The sequence below is a fragment of the Monomorium pharaonis genome, chromosome 1, assembly GCF_013373865.1.
Source record: "Monomorium pharaonis isolate MP-MQ-018 chromosome 1, ASM1337386v2, whole genome shotgun sequence".
NCBI lineage: Eukaryota > Metazoa > Arthropoda > Insecta > Hymenoptera > Formicidae > Monomorium > Monomorium pharaonis.
In genome coordinates, this window is record NC_050467.1 from 8,672,583 (window position 1) to 8,686,569 (window position 13,987).

The window sequence follows — 13,987 nt, forward strand, 5'->3', positions numbered from 1 at the left end:
AGAGCAAATAACCTTCATGAATTTATAAAATTATAAGTGCATGCATTGAGGAATAATAAACTTGTCACATTGACAGTAATTGTGCATGCATGTTGACAACTTGCCGTCAGTTTGTTGAATTCTAATGTAGAATTTTATATGTCAGAACAACAGACAGTTTGAGGAAACACCTTGGCTTTAGTTTGATAAAATTAATAGGGAATAAGTGACAGCAAAATAACAACACGTTGCTTTTATTTGGCTATCTGGGAAGGGGACGCTGGGACTGGAGGGGGGAGTTTAAACTGTACTCTACTTATTCATCTTTGGGCGTTGTCAATGTTCTGAAAACAACAGAAGTAGGAGCGTCGAAAGTGTGTGTTGGGGTTACAGTTACCCCATGTGTAGGGAACGTAACAGAAAATAGAAAAGTTCCAAATTTGAAGGGTAAATAAAAGTTATTTTTTTGTTCATTACGTATCATTTACGCATACAGTACTTATATATATATTACCAATGTCGCGATCACTTTGCGAAAATATGCTGCAATTGTAGCATTATAAATTAAAAATTTTTTTTATAACAAATAAAATCTTTTGTAATAAATATTTTTTGTATTAATAATTATGTTTTTGTGTATTATTAATTATGTTTTTTAAATAAATATTACTATTTTCTTTTACTATTGTGTTTAAACAGAATTCATTTTTTACTAAATTCACATTACGAAATAAATATATTTTTTGAACAAAATAAAAAACTGACGATAGATTCTTAAAGTACAACTCTTCCTCTTTCCATTGATCACCATTTTAATTACTTTATCTATTTTTTTCTTATAAATACGGACGTTTAAAAGAAAAGTAAATTTTTACAAAAATTTTTCGTTCCTTTTTCATTCTTTTCAAAAAATCTCTTTTCTTTTAATATCTTCGACTTTTCAGCCAAGACCTTCATAATTCTGAGATTTTTTCGATTAAAGAAAAAAAAGTTAAAATTGATTAAATACATGTGGAGATGTAAGTCAACGAAATTTTGGGGTTAGCGTAACCCCTGTGTGTAGGAATCGGGAGAAAAATAAGGTGTGTAGGCAGAAGGTTAAAGTTTTGGAAAACAGGGTACCATCTCACGCGTATGTCCACGGGTCTCACTTGACTTTTGATAAAATGCAAACCGCCTTATGCGAGATCGAAGACATCCTGAATTCCCATCCTTTGCTAACGTTAAGCTCTGACCAAATAACATGTCTTATTTAAGCCTAGGGTATTTTCTGATTGGTTCGCTTTTAAACAATTTTTCACACTTCGATTTTAACAATGTAAACATAAATAAGTTGTTGCGTTGGCAAATAATTCAACAAATGCGCCAGCACTTCCAATCCAGGTGAAGCGCCGAGTATTTAAATTCTTTCCAGGATCAGTACAAATGGAAAAGGAACAATGGCCCGCAACTAACAGTCAGTCAGCTAGTCTTAATAAAGCAGCAAGGTCTGCCTACATTGCAATAGATGACCGGCTAAGTGGAATAGATACGGTCCGATTCCGACGGCGTAGCGCGCTCTGCCACCGTAAAACGATTAAAGAGTCAGTCAAAGGATATGTCAGGCCTCTTTCTAAATTGGTGATACTATCCGTGCAATCCACATTAAGTCGGGCGTTTTCATTAGAGAGTTAAAACAATCGATTTTTTTTTCTTGCTCAAATGGATAGTATTTCATCCGTAGAACATGCTCCTGAAGTCCCAAGTATAGATTCAAATTGTATCGGGCCAAAATGAGCACGCGTGGAAAGTTAAAAATCCAATAAATCCTTCCATTATTAATTAATAAAATTAACTAATAAATCTCAAATTGTGTTAAACAAGTTTTATGAAGTTTTGAACATTTGACGTTTTATGGCAAAAATCAATAGGACATAAAATGTGTATTTCGACGAGATCTACAACTTTTAGTTAAAGTATTTTTTTAATTCGCATTATTTACAGTGTACCTTGCGGTGCGACAAAAGATCTTTTTGGGCTCGTTGCTGCCTAAGGAGTAGGAACTCGCGGAAGTTGGCTTTCGTTGGCTTTCGTTGGCAGGGTCCTCAAGTCACTGACTCACTTGTTTTATGATAATTTAATAAAAGGTTTATTCTTCTTATGATACGCAGTAGTTCTTGTACTTGCGGTCGGCGAAAATGCCGCGTCGTGTTACACAGAGTTGATTAAATACGGCGTGTGACTCAAAGATAGCGCGTCGTATCTTTGCTCGCTCAAGGCTCGCTACGGTTAAGTTCCGAACTCTTTCGTATTTTAAACGTACGGGCCGTACGTATCGGCTTGATTGTCTAACTTCTGATCCCGCGACCCTGTTCGGCAGCGGCTTAAGTAGTGCCGCGGAATTGACATAAGAGTGGGGCAATGGGCCCTCCGCATGACCATCTATCAAGAGACACGGTAGTGGCTCGCGCCAAGTGAAAGCGCAGCGCGAGCCCGACCGTGCTCTTTTACGCGAGTACGCGACTTGCGAGCACCCGAGATTATCGGATCTCAGAAAACGGCTAAACCGATCGAGTTCTAACTAGGCTCAATCGAAAGCTTGGAGTCGATTTGTATAAGAAAACTGTTTTTATTTTTCCTCTACGTAATCTATGGGAGGAGATATCACGACGCAAAGTCTAAATGTCAAAAATTTCGTTTAAGATACGTCGTCGTGGTCATCGTCGTTGTCGTCAACCTTGTAGGCACCTAAAGGGCGAGAGGCAAGACGAGGAAATGTACCCAGTCTCTCTCTTTTTAACGTCTAGGTTCGTCCTTTTCTAACCTACACGTGTGCCTATCGGCGCGTAGGGACGAGAGGCAAGACGAGGAAATGTACCCAGTCCCTCTCTTTTCAACGTCTAGATCAGATCTTTCCTTTTCTAACTATGTCTATACTTGACTCCCCACTCCTGAAACGACAGCCTTGCTCGCGCATCGCGCACCATGTTGAGTCACGTGGGTTGCCAGTCGCTCGCGACGCTCGCATTAAGCGACAGTATGAGGTTATAATACAACAACAAATTTATGATCATAACTGCGCGCATCCGGCGCGCGGGAAATATTCGCGAGCTTAGCAACAATTGTCAAAACGCAAATATGATTTCGCATTTCCGGTGACATGATTGTTACTAAGCTGAGCTTCGCTAAATTCCTTGAGGTAGCTGGTACGTTGACCAGTGCGATGACCGGCCGGTAGCGCACGAGGCATGTGTCACTTGACACCTCGCGATAACGAGCCTTCCTCTGCGAGCTATATGATATCTTTTCTTAATTCAGTTTTAATATTCTATATTCTATATTTTACCTATTTTATCGGTTGTGAGTGCCTCGCTAACAACAGAAATAAATGGAAAAAACACGATTTTATTAAAAATTAAATATTTTGAAAATTAGCCGTTTCCGTACATTCACACTTGTGGCATTCGACTACATTTAGTAAATACTACATGCCTGTAAAATTTCATCAAAATCGGAGAAGGGTTGGATACGGAAGTCTTATCGATTAAATCTTGGAATTCTTTGAATTCTGTACCTGACTTGGATCTGAACGTATTTAGCCATTTTAACATAAACATCAAAATATCTCAAAAGCAATATATTAAAAAAAAAATATTTCAAATGAAAGTTGAGAGTTAGAAAAGAACCATCGGATGAATTACTTAAATTTTAGGTCCAGGGTTTATTTTGGGCCCAATAAAACCTAGGTTTATTTTTTCGATGCTTATGTTTCATTGCAGATTCATATTCTATAGAAAATAGTCTTTTCAAAAATACATTGCTTGCGAGATATTTTGGTATTTATGTTAAAATGACTAAATATGTTCCAGCCCATGTCGGGTACACAATTCACAAAATCCCAAGATTTATACCATCTAGAATATTTATTTCAAATGTGATCTTTCGACTGGTAACGTTAGTTTTCTGTAATGTTCTCACAATTTCCACTATTTGTACAGAAAATCGATCCCCCAATCCCTGCATTTTGAAGGTAGCTATCTGCATCATGAAAGATTTTTCGTTTATAATGTCACAAATCGAATTTAATTGCAATCCGACCATTGTCGGCTACGTTTCATAATTTTCATAAAAAGCTCAAATTTGGTCAAATATTTCAAAATTTGAACATCATGCGACCTGTAAATATTGTCCAATTCGAAAAAAATTTTTTAATTGTGATTGTCTTAAAACGTAACGTTTCAATTTAAACAGTTTTTGAAAATTCGACTCTTGGGTGTGTACGTGCGTACGTGCGTGCGCGCGTGCGTTCGTGCGTGCGCGTGCGCCTTTGTGTGCGCTTTACTAAAAACACCGTTTTTTTATCTCTCACGTGCAATTTTTCAACTTGATAACAAAATACACTATTTCATTAAAAAAAAATTTCTTTTAATTTAATTTCAAAATTGAGAAAAACCACGATTATAAACAATCACCGATAATACATTTTTATTTATTATAAAATTCTAACATTCTTGTACAATGTTGTGAGTAGAAATTTGCATAAAAACATTAAAAATTTAAATGTTTTTCGCACCATGAATATGTTATTAATAAAACTCGCGTGTTACAAATACATTTCTTGTTATATACATTGTGTGAAAAACACAATTTTTAAAAACCAAAAAATAACAAAAAATATTTAAAACAATTGTTTGGTATTGTTATTTTTTGTTCTATTTAATAACATAATAACAATTTTGAGACTGCAAAAAAGATTTTGTAACCGTGAATCGTAGTTTCAAATTGTTAGCGCGGATAGCTGCGGAATTCAGGGTTCGGGCGGTGGACTCGGTGAGTAAAGAGACAAGGCGTGTATATTCGGTTAATAGAAAATTTATTATAAGGTAACGAGAATGACCTATGCTAATATGTACAATTTCCCTATTCTAATATATACAAGCAGAAAGCCTCGAAATGCGAGGAGCGAAAGTAAATGTCGGCGACGGTTGTCGCGGCACGTGTGTGCGTGTGGCGTCTCTACGCTCGGATTGGCGACGGCGGGCGCGCGGCTTGCGCGTCGGTCGGTCGGTGCTCTGATTGGTGGTAGCGGTCGGTCTCGGTACCTTGCGGCGCTCGTGGCGGTGCAGCTACGGCTGTGCGGGGCGGGGCGGCGTTTGTGTCAGTCGCTGTAGTATCGTGATTGGTCGTTCGCTACGGTCGCGGTTGCGCGGTGTTTACAAGCAATCAGCTGTTCGTACGCGGTCGGTGATCATCCCGCGAGGATGATCTTCACGGCGCCGGTTATTCCCTCATTCCGGGGTCCCCAGCGGTGGTACGGGACCACTCACCTCATGGTCGGGCAAGGAACGTGTCGGTTCGTCGTCGCTCAGTCCGCGACTCGGGAGACACTCAGTGCGTGTCGGCGGCATTCTAGGTTAGGTTTGCACTCAATTCGTGCTCTAGGAGGCTAGGCTCAATCCACCCGGAGGTACGATCAGCTCACTCCGCTGATCGGGAAGATCTGCCTTCTCTCGATCGGTGAAGGGTTTTTATACCCTCCACCTGGGGACGAGAGGGATAGAGAAGTAAAGAGCGGGGAGCCCATACGAGGTAGAAGGTAACGGCCTTATATGTTTTTACCCGGCTTATTCCGGTCGCGGATCATGGCTCGTTACACCTCCCCCTCGGCAGACCCCGGTAGAAGCTATAAAAAAAAACCTTTATTTTAAAGGTATCGTCGCGGCCGCGCTTGACAATAATTTTATAGCCGTGTGCCTTGTGGCGGTAACGCTGTCCTGGCCGGATGCGGTCCCATAGGGTGCTCCGGATCGTTTTTCTGTAAGGAGTGTAGTATTTCATGATGGGCCCCGTAGCAGGTGGTGTAAAGGGGGGCGTTGGTAGCGGCGGCGTTGATAGCGGTGGTGTCGGCTGTGGTGATGCGAGCGACGGCGATGGTGCAGGTCCCGGGAATGGTGTCGGCAGTATCGGTTTCGGCGAAGGAGGCGGCGTCAACTAAACCGGTGCGGAAAGCGGAGATGGTGGCAGCAACGCTGGTGGCGGCGGTGATGCGGACCGTAGCGGGTCCGACGATGGCGGCGGCGGCGCTGTTGGTGGAGCGGCCGAGCGGTCGCTGTCGGAGACCGGCGGCAGTGCGACGAGCAACGACGTCAGGTCCGGCATCGAAGTGGCCGGCTTCGGTGCCGATGGTGGCGGCGGCGCGGCGGGGGGTCCAGCTGATACGGCCTCGGGTGTTCCAGCGGTGTCCTCGTCGTCGTCGTCCAGGTCCGACAGGGAGGATCCAAATGTCCGGACCAGTGCCTCGCGGCGTGCGGCGGCGGCCGTTAGAGCGGCCTGCACGTACAGGCGATCCTGGCGGGAGCTGGTCGTCCGCTGCCGGATTGTTGGCGGTCGTCGGGGTCCGGGCGGCAGTGGCAGAGCTGGTGTCGGTGCTCTCCTGGCTGCGGTTGATCGTGGCCTGTTGGTTCGGCCCTCGCTACCGGGGCGGTCTTGCCCCGGATGTCTCGAATGGGCGACTGCTGACAAGCATCTTCGGCGGTCCGGCGATTGCGCGGGCGAGACGTTCGCAGAGGGTACTTCTTTGCCGTACCATGATGAACTACTGTCTGTTCTGATCTGGTCTGGATTGCTGCGTCTTTTATACTCTTGGTTTTTGTTATTGTTCGGTGTCCGGACATTCTTTTAAATCCTTAACGTGTATCCTTACCGAGAAGCCTGTTGTTTTGGTCGCGAAGTTCGACGATGACAGACGAGATGTCTTTGTTCACGATGTACGGGCCGGAGTATCGCGGCGCTAGTTTTCCCGCAAAATTTTCCAAGCCTTTTGATAAAAGGTGTTCTCGCCGCATGACGTGCTTGCCGATCGCGGGCTTCCATTCCCGTCTTCGTAAATCGTAATATCGGCTCTGGCGTGCAGTTGCTTCATCTTGGCGTCGGGCGGCGATTTTGTAATCCTCTTGTAGCTTTTGAATTTGGCACAGTCGGTTGGTGAACCTGTCGGTTGGTTCGATCGTTTCCCCTAGGCTCTCCTCGTGTTGGCTCCGTGGGGTCCCGGGCGGCGTTAGCTTCCGTCCATACGTCATCCAGGCGGGCGTGTATCCAGTGTTCTCGTGTACCGCCGTGTTGGTTGCGAACACGAGTTGCGGTAAGCGTTGGTCCCATTGGCGGTGATTGGCTCCCGTGAACTGTGCGACCATTGTCTTAAGGGTCCTATTGGCGCGTTCTACGGGTTGCACTAAGGTGAGTACGGTGGCGTCTTGCGATGCTCGATCCCCGCGCTGCTTAGTAATTCTCGGAATTCGCGGCTCTCGAACTGCCGCCCGTTGTCCGTGATAATGCGCTTGGGGCAGCCATGTTGCGTCAGAATTTTCTCCTCGACGATCCGTGTAACGGCGGAAGCGGTGGCTTGTCGGAGCGGTTCGGCGATTAGCCATTTCGTAAAGATGTCTTGCGCTACTAGTATCCACGTATGCCCATTGGAGGACCTCGGTAGCGGGCCAATCAGGTCGATCGCGAAGACGGTGCCGGGTGTTTTTTATTCGAGCGTGGTGCATCAGTCCCGCGGTTTGTTGCTGCTGTGGCTTGTACATTCGGCAGTTCTGGCATCGGCGGACGTAGTTGGTGGCTTGCCTGAACATGCCTAGCCAGTAGTAGCGTTGCGCGAGTCGGACGAGTGTTTTTGAAATACCCAGATGTCCGGCAGTAGCGGCGTCGTGGCATTCGGCGAGCACCTGGTCCCGAAGCGGCTGTGAGACGCAGAACTTCCATGCGGAGTCGTCCGAGCCCTCTTCGGTGGAATATCTCTCAAGGAAATGACGGTATAGGTTGCCTCCTTCCATTCGGTAGTCCGAGTGTTTCTGCGGCTCGTCCCGTATCCTTTGTACCATGCGTTTGTACCACGCGCAGGTGTCCGCTGGTGTAAGGGCTGCGAGTTCCTGTCCTGGGATTTCCCAATTCTCCTCACCCTTGGCTAGAGGCTGACGTGACAACAGGTCCGGCACGTGGTTAAGCACGCTCTTCCGGTATTCCGCTACAAAATCGTGTTGTTGAAGTGCGACTGACCATCGGGCCAGGCGTCCGGTTGGGTTGTCTAATGTCCGCAGCCAACGCAGGGAGAAGTGGTTCGTGATTACGCGGAAGCGGTATCCTTCGAGATACGGCCGCATTTTTTCAATCTCCCACACAACGGCTAGGCATTCCTTTTCGGTGGCGGAGTAGTGTTTCTCTGCTAGGCGTAATGTTCGGCTGGCATACGCGACTACTCGTTCCTCTCCGTTTATTTCCTGTGTGAGTACCGCACCGAGTCCCACGTCGCTGGCGTCTGTCTAGAGTATGAATGTAGCCGCGAAATCCGGGCAGTGCAAAACCAGTGCGATCGCGAAGTGTTCCTTGATTTTTTGGAATGCGGTTTCCTGGTGTGACCCCCACTCCTAGCGGCTTCCCTTCTTGAGTAGGTTGTTTAACGGTGCGGCAGTGGTTGCGACGGCGGAGATGAAGCGGCGGTACCATGAGGTCATTCCCAGGAAACGGCGGAGGGCGGGCAGCCCCGTAGGCAGTGGGATGTCCAAGATCGCCTTCACCTTTTCGGTTCTTAAGGCTTTTCAGTCGACTATGTGTCCCAGGTATCGGAGGCTGGTCCTCGCAAACTGGCATTTGTCCGGATTGATTTTCAGGTTGGCGTTCAACAGTCGCTGTAGTACCTCCCGTAGGTTCTTTAGATGTTCTTCGAAGGTTCGTCCCAGGATCACTATGTCGTCGAGGTATGCGAACGCCCTTGGCTCCATGTCGGGTCCGATGATTCGGTCCAGTAGTCTTTAAAAAGTAGCCGGTGCGGCGTGTAGCCCGAACGGCATCACCTTGAATTGGTACTGGCCCCTCCCGGGGATGGCAAAGGCTGTCATTGGTCGGCTGTCGGCGTAGAGGGGTATTTGCCAATACCCGTTCTTGAGGTCGATCGTAGATAGATATCTTGCTTCCCGTAGTTGATCTAATATATGCTGTACCAATGGGAGTGGATATGCGTGTCTTTCGGTTACCTCATTTACTTTCCGGAAGTCTATGCAAAACCTGTAGCAGCCGTCTTTCGTTTTAGCTAGGACGATCCCGGAGTTCCACAGACTACTCGTTGCTTCTATGCAGCCTTGCCGTATCATGTTGTCAATTTCTTCATCGATGATTTTCTGCATCGCCGGATTGTAGGTGCGGTATCATTGTCGAATCGGCTTTTGTCCTGGTTTTAGGCGGATTTGGTGTTCCGTTAATGTAGTCGTTCCTTGGCATTGTGTGAATTTCGACAGATATTCTTGCAGCAAGTCCTGCAGCCTCCGTTGCTGGTATCTTGAGCATTGTGATAGTCCGGTGATTGTCGCGGCTTCCTGTATGTGTGGCTATACGCTTGCCGCTTCTGGCATTGACCAATGAAACCTGCCTTGCGTAGGAGTATTATGCCGGCTATCACGTCCAGTGCCATCCCGGGTAGTACGTGGAATGTTTGCCGGCCTCTGTATTGTCCTATGCGGATCGGTACGTTGATTTCTTCGGTTATTTTGTTTGTCCGCCCGTCGGCCAGGAATACGGATATGGTCATTCGTCGACTGTGCCCATACGGTCTGATCTTGTCTGCCGTCTCTTCGGAGATGTAAGATAGGACGGCTCCGCAGTCCAGGAGTGCGATGTGAGGCTGTCCTGCCAAGTTAACTGTCCCCCGCGGATCGTTCAGATTGTGGCGAGGGTCTACGCTCGAAAGGTGCGGTTTCAAGTGGTCTCTTCTTCCGTGGCGATTGTCGACCGTAGTGCCCCCTTTGCTTCCTCGGCCCTGGTAGCGTTTCATGGCGTCCCATGGCAGTTCCTTATTAGAACGCCCTCTTTCCCGCACTGGAAGCAGAAGAGCTTCGGCGGCTTCTTGCAGAAGCGGCGTGTGTGGCCGTGCTGGCCGTAGCCCCAGCAGCAGTCTTGCGGATTGTACCCTAGTGATATGGCGGCGGTGGGGTTGGCGGCGGCTTTCGATTTCTCCTTCCCTGATCAGGCCGGCGGTTGGTAGCTCGACTCGTATCGACGAGCGCGCTCATAGTCGTCGGCGAGTTGTAATAGCCCTGGGAGGTCGGTGAAGTCAGCCCTCTGGATATAAAGGTAGTACTCCGGTTGTAGGTTCTGATAGATCCGTTCAAGCCGGTCTTCCGGGGGCATGCGCTCGTGCCGGCGCATTAATGTCTGTAGCGTGGTTACGTATTCGCGTGCCGTTTCGCTCGGGCCTTGGATACGGCGGGCAATATCTGTCTCGAGCTCGAATCGTGTTCTGGAGAGCACGAAATATCGCCGGAAATCTTCTTCAAACTCAGCCCATCTTTGCCACTCGTCCCGGTACCACAAAAGCGCCTGGTCCTTGAATAGAAGCGGGAGGCATCGTTGCAGCTGCGCATGCGTCAGCGCGTAACTGAGGCAAAGATCTTCAAGTCGTTCTAGGAAGACAAGCCCGTCTTTCCCATCAAATTGGCACCCCCATTTGCGGACGGTGTCCAAGAGGGTCGTGGTGTCCGATAGCGTTCGCTTGCGTCAGGATGTCCGTGGTGTTTGGGCGGCTCCTTCACGGACGGTCCCGCGGTCCTCATCGCTGCTCGTGTTGCTCTCGGCTTCCCCGGATGTTGCTTCGTTAGTCTGGACGTAATCGATCAGACGGGTCCGCATCTCGTCGCGGGTGCCCTCGGCGTTTAGTCCTCGCCGCTTTAATTCGCGGATTAACATACTCTTTCTTAGGTGGTGAATCCACCCGGTCGCGGTCGGTTTCATTTTCGCGGAACGCTTGTTTCCTTACTCACAGTCCCTGTTCGGGCGCCATTTGTAACCGTGAACCGTAGTTTCAAATTATTAGCGCGGATAGGCGCGAGATTCAGGGTTCGGGCGGTGGACTCGGTGAGTAAAAAGACAAGACGTGTATATTCGATTAATAGAAAATTTATTATAAGGTAACGAGAATGACCTATGCTAATATGTACAATTTCGCCGTTCTAATTCTAATATATACAAGCAGAAAGCCTCGAAATGCGAGGAGCGAAAGTGAATGTCGGCGACGGTTGTCGCGGCACGTGTGTGCGTGTGGCGTCTCTACGCTCGGATTGGCGGCGGCGGGCGCGCGGCTTGCGCGTCGGTCGGTCGGTGCTCTGATTGGTGCGGTCGGTCTCGGTACCTCGCGGCGCTCGTGGCAGCTACGGCTGTGCGGCGCGAGGCGGCGTTCGTGTCAGTCGTTGTGGTATCGTGATTGGTCGTTCGCTGCGGTCGCGGTTGCGCGGTACGGTGCGGCGCTCGCACTGACGTCGGTCGATCGCGGCGCTGGGATTGGTCACGGCGGTGCGTGGAGCGCGTGTCCCGGCGGAGTCAGCTGTTTCCAGGCAATCAGCTGTTCGTACGCGGTCAGTGATCATCCCGCGAGAATGATCTTCGCGGCGCCGGTTATCCCTTTATTCTGGAGTCCTCAGCGGTGTTGTGAGCGAAACACTCGCAACCAATAAAATTATATTATAAAGTATAGAATATAGAATATTAAAACTAAAGTAAGAAAAAATATCATACAGCTCGCCGAGGAAAGCTCGCTATCATAAGGTGTCAGGTGACATATGCTTCGTGCGCATCGCACTGGTCAACGCACCAACCACCTTAAGGAATTTAGCGAAGCCAGCTTAGCAACAATCATGCCACTGGAAATGCATACCTGCATTTTGGCAATTGTTGCTAAGCTCGCGAATATTTCCCGCGCGCCGGATGCGCGCGGGAATGACCATATATGGTCATGCGGAGGGCCCGATGCCCCCACTATTAATCAAATCCGCGACACTATTTAAGCTGCTACCGAACAGCGACCCGCGGGATCAGTGACAGATAATCAAGCTGATACGTACGGCCTGTACGAGTATAAGACAAAAGAGTTCGGGACTTAGCCGCGGCAAGACCTTGAGCGAACAAAGATACGATGCGCTATCTTCGAGTCACGCGCCGTATCTAATCAACTCTGTGCAACACGACGCGGCACATTCGCCGACCGCAACTATTGTGTATCGTAAGAAGAATAAACCTTTTATTAAATTATCATAAAATCAGTGAGTCAGTGATTTGTGGACCCTGCCAACAAAAGCCGCCTTCCGCGAGTTCCTACTCCTTGGGCAGCAACGAATCCATAAAGATCTTTTGTCGCACCGCAAGGTACGGCAAGAAATCATTTTGTTGCACCGAAAGGTACAACAATGCGTATGCGAATTCAAGCGCATAGATGGGTGAGTCATATCGCGCTTTTTTCGATGGTGAAACCGTACGGATTCAGGCGCTTGGTAATTTATCTCACGCTTTTCCGTTTTTGCGCCTTTACTCGGCAAATTTTAATTGATCGAGCCTGTGGCCTATCTCTTGAATTTTCCCGATATGTGCATAATACAGTCTTGCAAGCTAAAAATAATAATAATCTAATTGGTCGAACTAATCACATGAATTTCCTCGGGATGTGCGCAATCTGAGGTGGTGTGCTTGTATGTAGAATAAAATATCCTGTTGTTTTGAATAATGTGTGTTAAAATGGTGGGATATATAAGAGATTGTATTTAGAGCGCTGCAGTTTTAGATTTAAGGGTCGGTGTTGCTGCTCAGAGTATATTGCAGGTAGGTAATATAAGTAATCTTATGTAGTAATTTATAGTGAATGTGTAAATATTTGCTGTATAGTAAGAAAAGACATGGATGTCGAATCGTATGATGAGGGTAATGTGGATTCACCGGCTTATTTTTCATTAATCGATTTATTGATGGAGCTCTGGGATCCAACTGTTTCGGCGACGCGCAATATCAGGCTGCTCATCGCATCTCTATCGAGTTATAGTCAAGAATGTAAAATGCGAATGTGAGGTAGCTAAGAGCGTAAAATGTGAGTGTGAGACACGTCGAATTCGCGAGGTTATGGAGATGAGACGTATGATGAAAGATATATTTCAATTATGGGTTACGAAGAGTACGTTTGATCCCGTATGTCTTAAAATTGAAATGCAGAACTTTATTCAACAAAATATTTCTAACAAAACGTACGCGCAAATGATCCTGGGTATAATGACAGAGAATGCGTACAGATTTTGGCTGAATGAAGTTCGAGGTTATATTTTAAGGCTGGATATGGAGAATTGTGCTACTCAGACGGATTTCCAGGCCGAAGAACAGAAGGAAAAAGATTCTCAGAAGAAGAAGAATAAGAAAAAGACGCAGAGTATCAACGCGATGTTCGAATCGTTCGGTGATCAGGACGCGGGTTTGATATCTCAGAATGTAACGAGAGTAAAGGATGAGCGAGTGTTCGTAATGAGAACCCCTGGTGAAAATGGGGACTGTTTGGTTCGCGTGAGCCTGTACGATGTCAAAGATATAAAGAGTAGAGATAAGTCCGATTGGTGTAAATATTCCAATTTCCGTGAGCAATTTCTTTATTCCTCGTTGGAGACGGATTGCAAGTTTGGAATAATTTGTGAGCTGTTCGAGGTCGTGGCGAATGAGTTGATGACGGTATCGGGAGTCGTGAAGGAGGTACGAGATCAATACACAGGCTGCGATACTTTTTTCTCCGATTACGAGGACAAAAAGCGAAAACGCCTTGACGAGTCGACGGACAGCAATAAAGTCGATGCAACTGTATATGAAGCTGCTGGCCCTCGGGCTGTAACGTTCCGAATAAAAAATAATGTGTTACATCATATGATATGTATTACGGTGATCGATAATTTGTAATCGTGAATGATATAATGTACTCGCAATAGTATATGTATCTTATGTGAAATAAATATATGACATCGAAATATGTATTCAATGTAAATAAATATATATTTCTGATTGAAAAGTACGTTTTTTTTCCTGGATACTATCGCAATCGAAGCCTATATTAGCGTAGTGGAAAGATATGATTCATTACGATATAGGGTCATATAAAATCAAGTGTGATACGTTTGCAGAGACGGGTCAAATTTTTTTATTTAAGAATACATTACTTTTAATACAATAATTTTTTATT

General features: G+C 46.6%; 1 protein-coding gene across 8 annotated transcripts in view; it reads right to left on the reverse strand.

Moving 5' to 3' along the window:
* Window positions 1-13,987, reverse strand: part of LOC105831246 (protein phosphatase 1L) — a 264,636-nt gene that overhangs the window by 69,571 nt on the left and 181,078 nt on the right. The window lies entirely within an intron of this gene.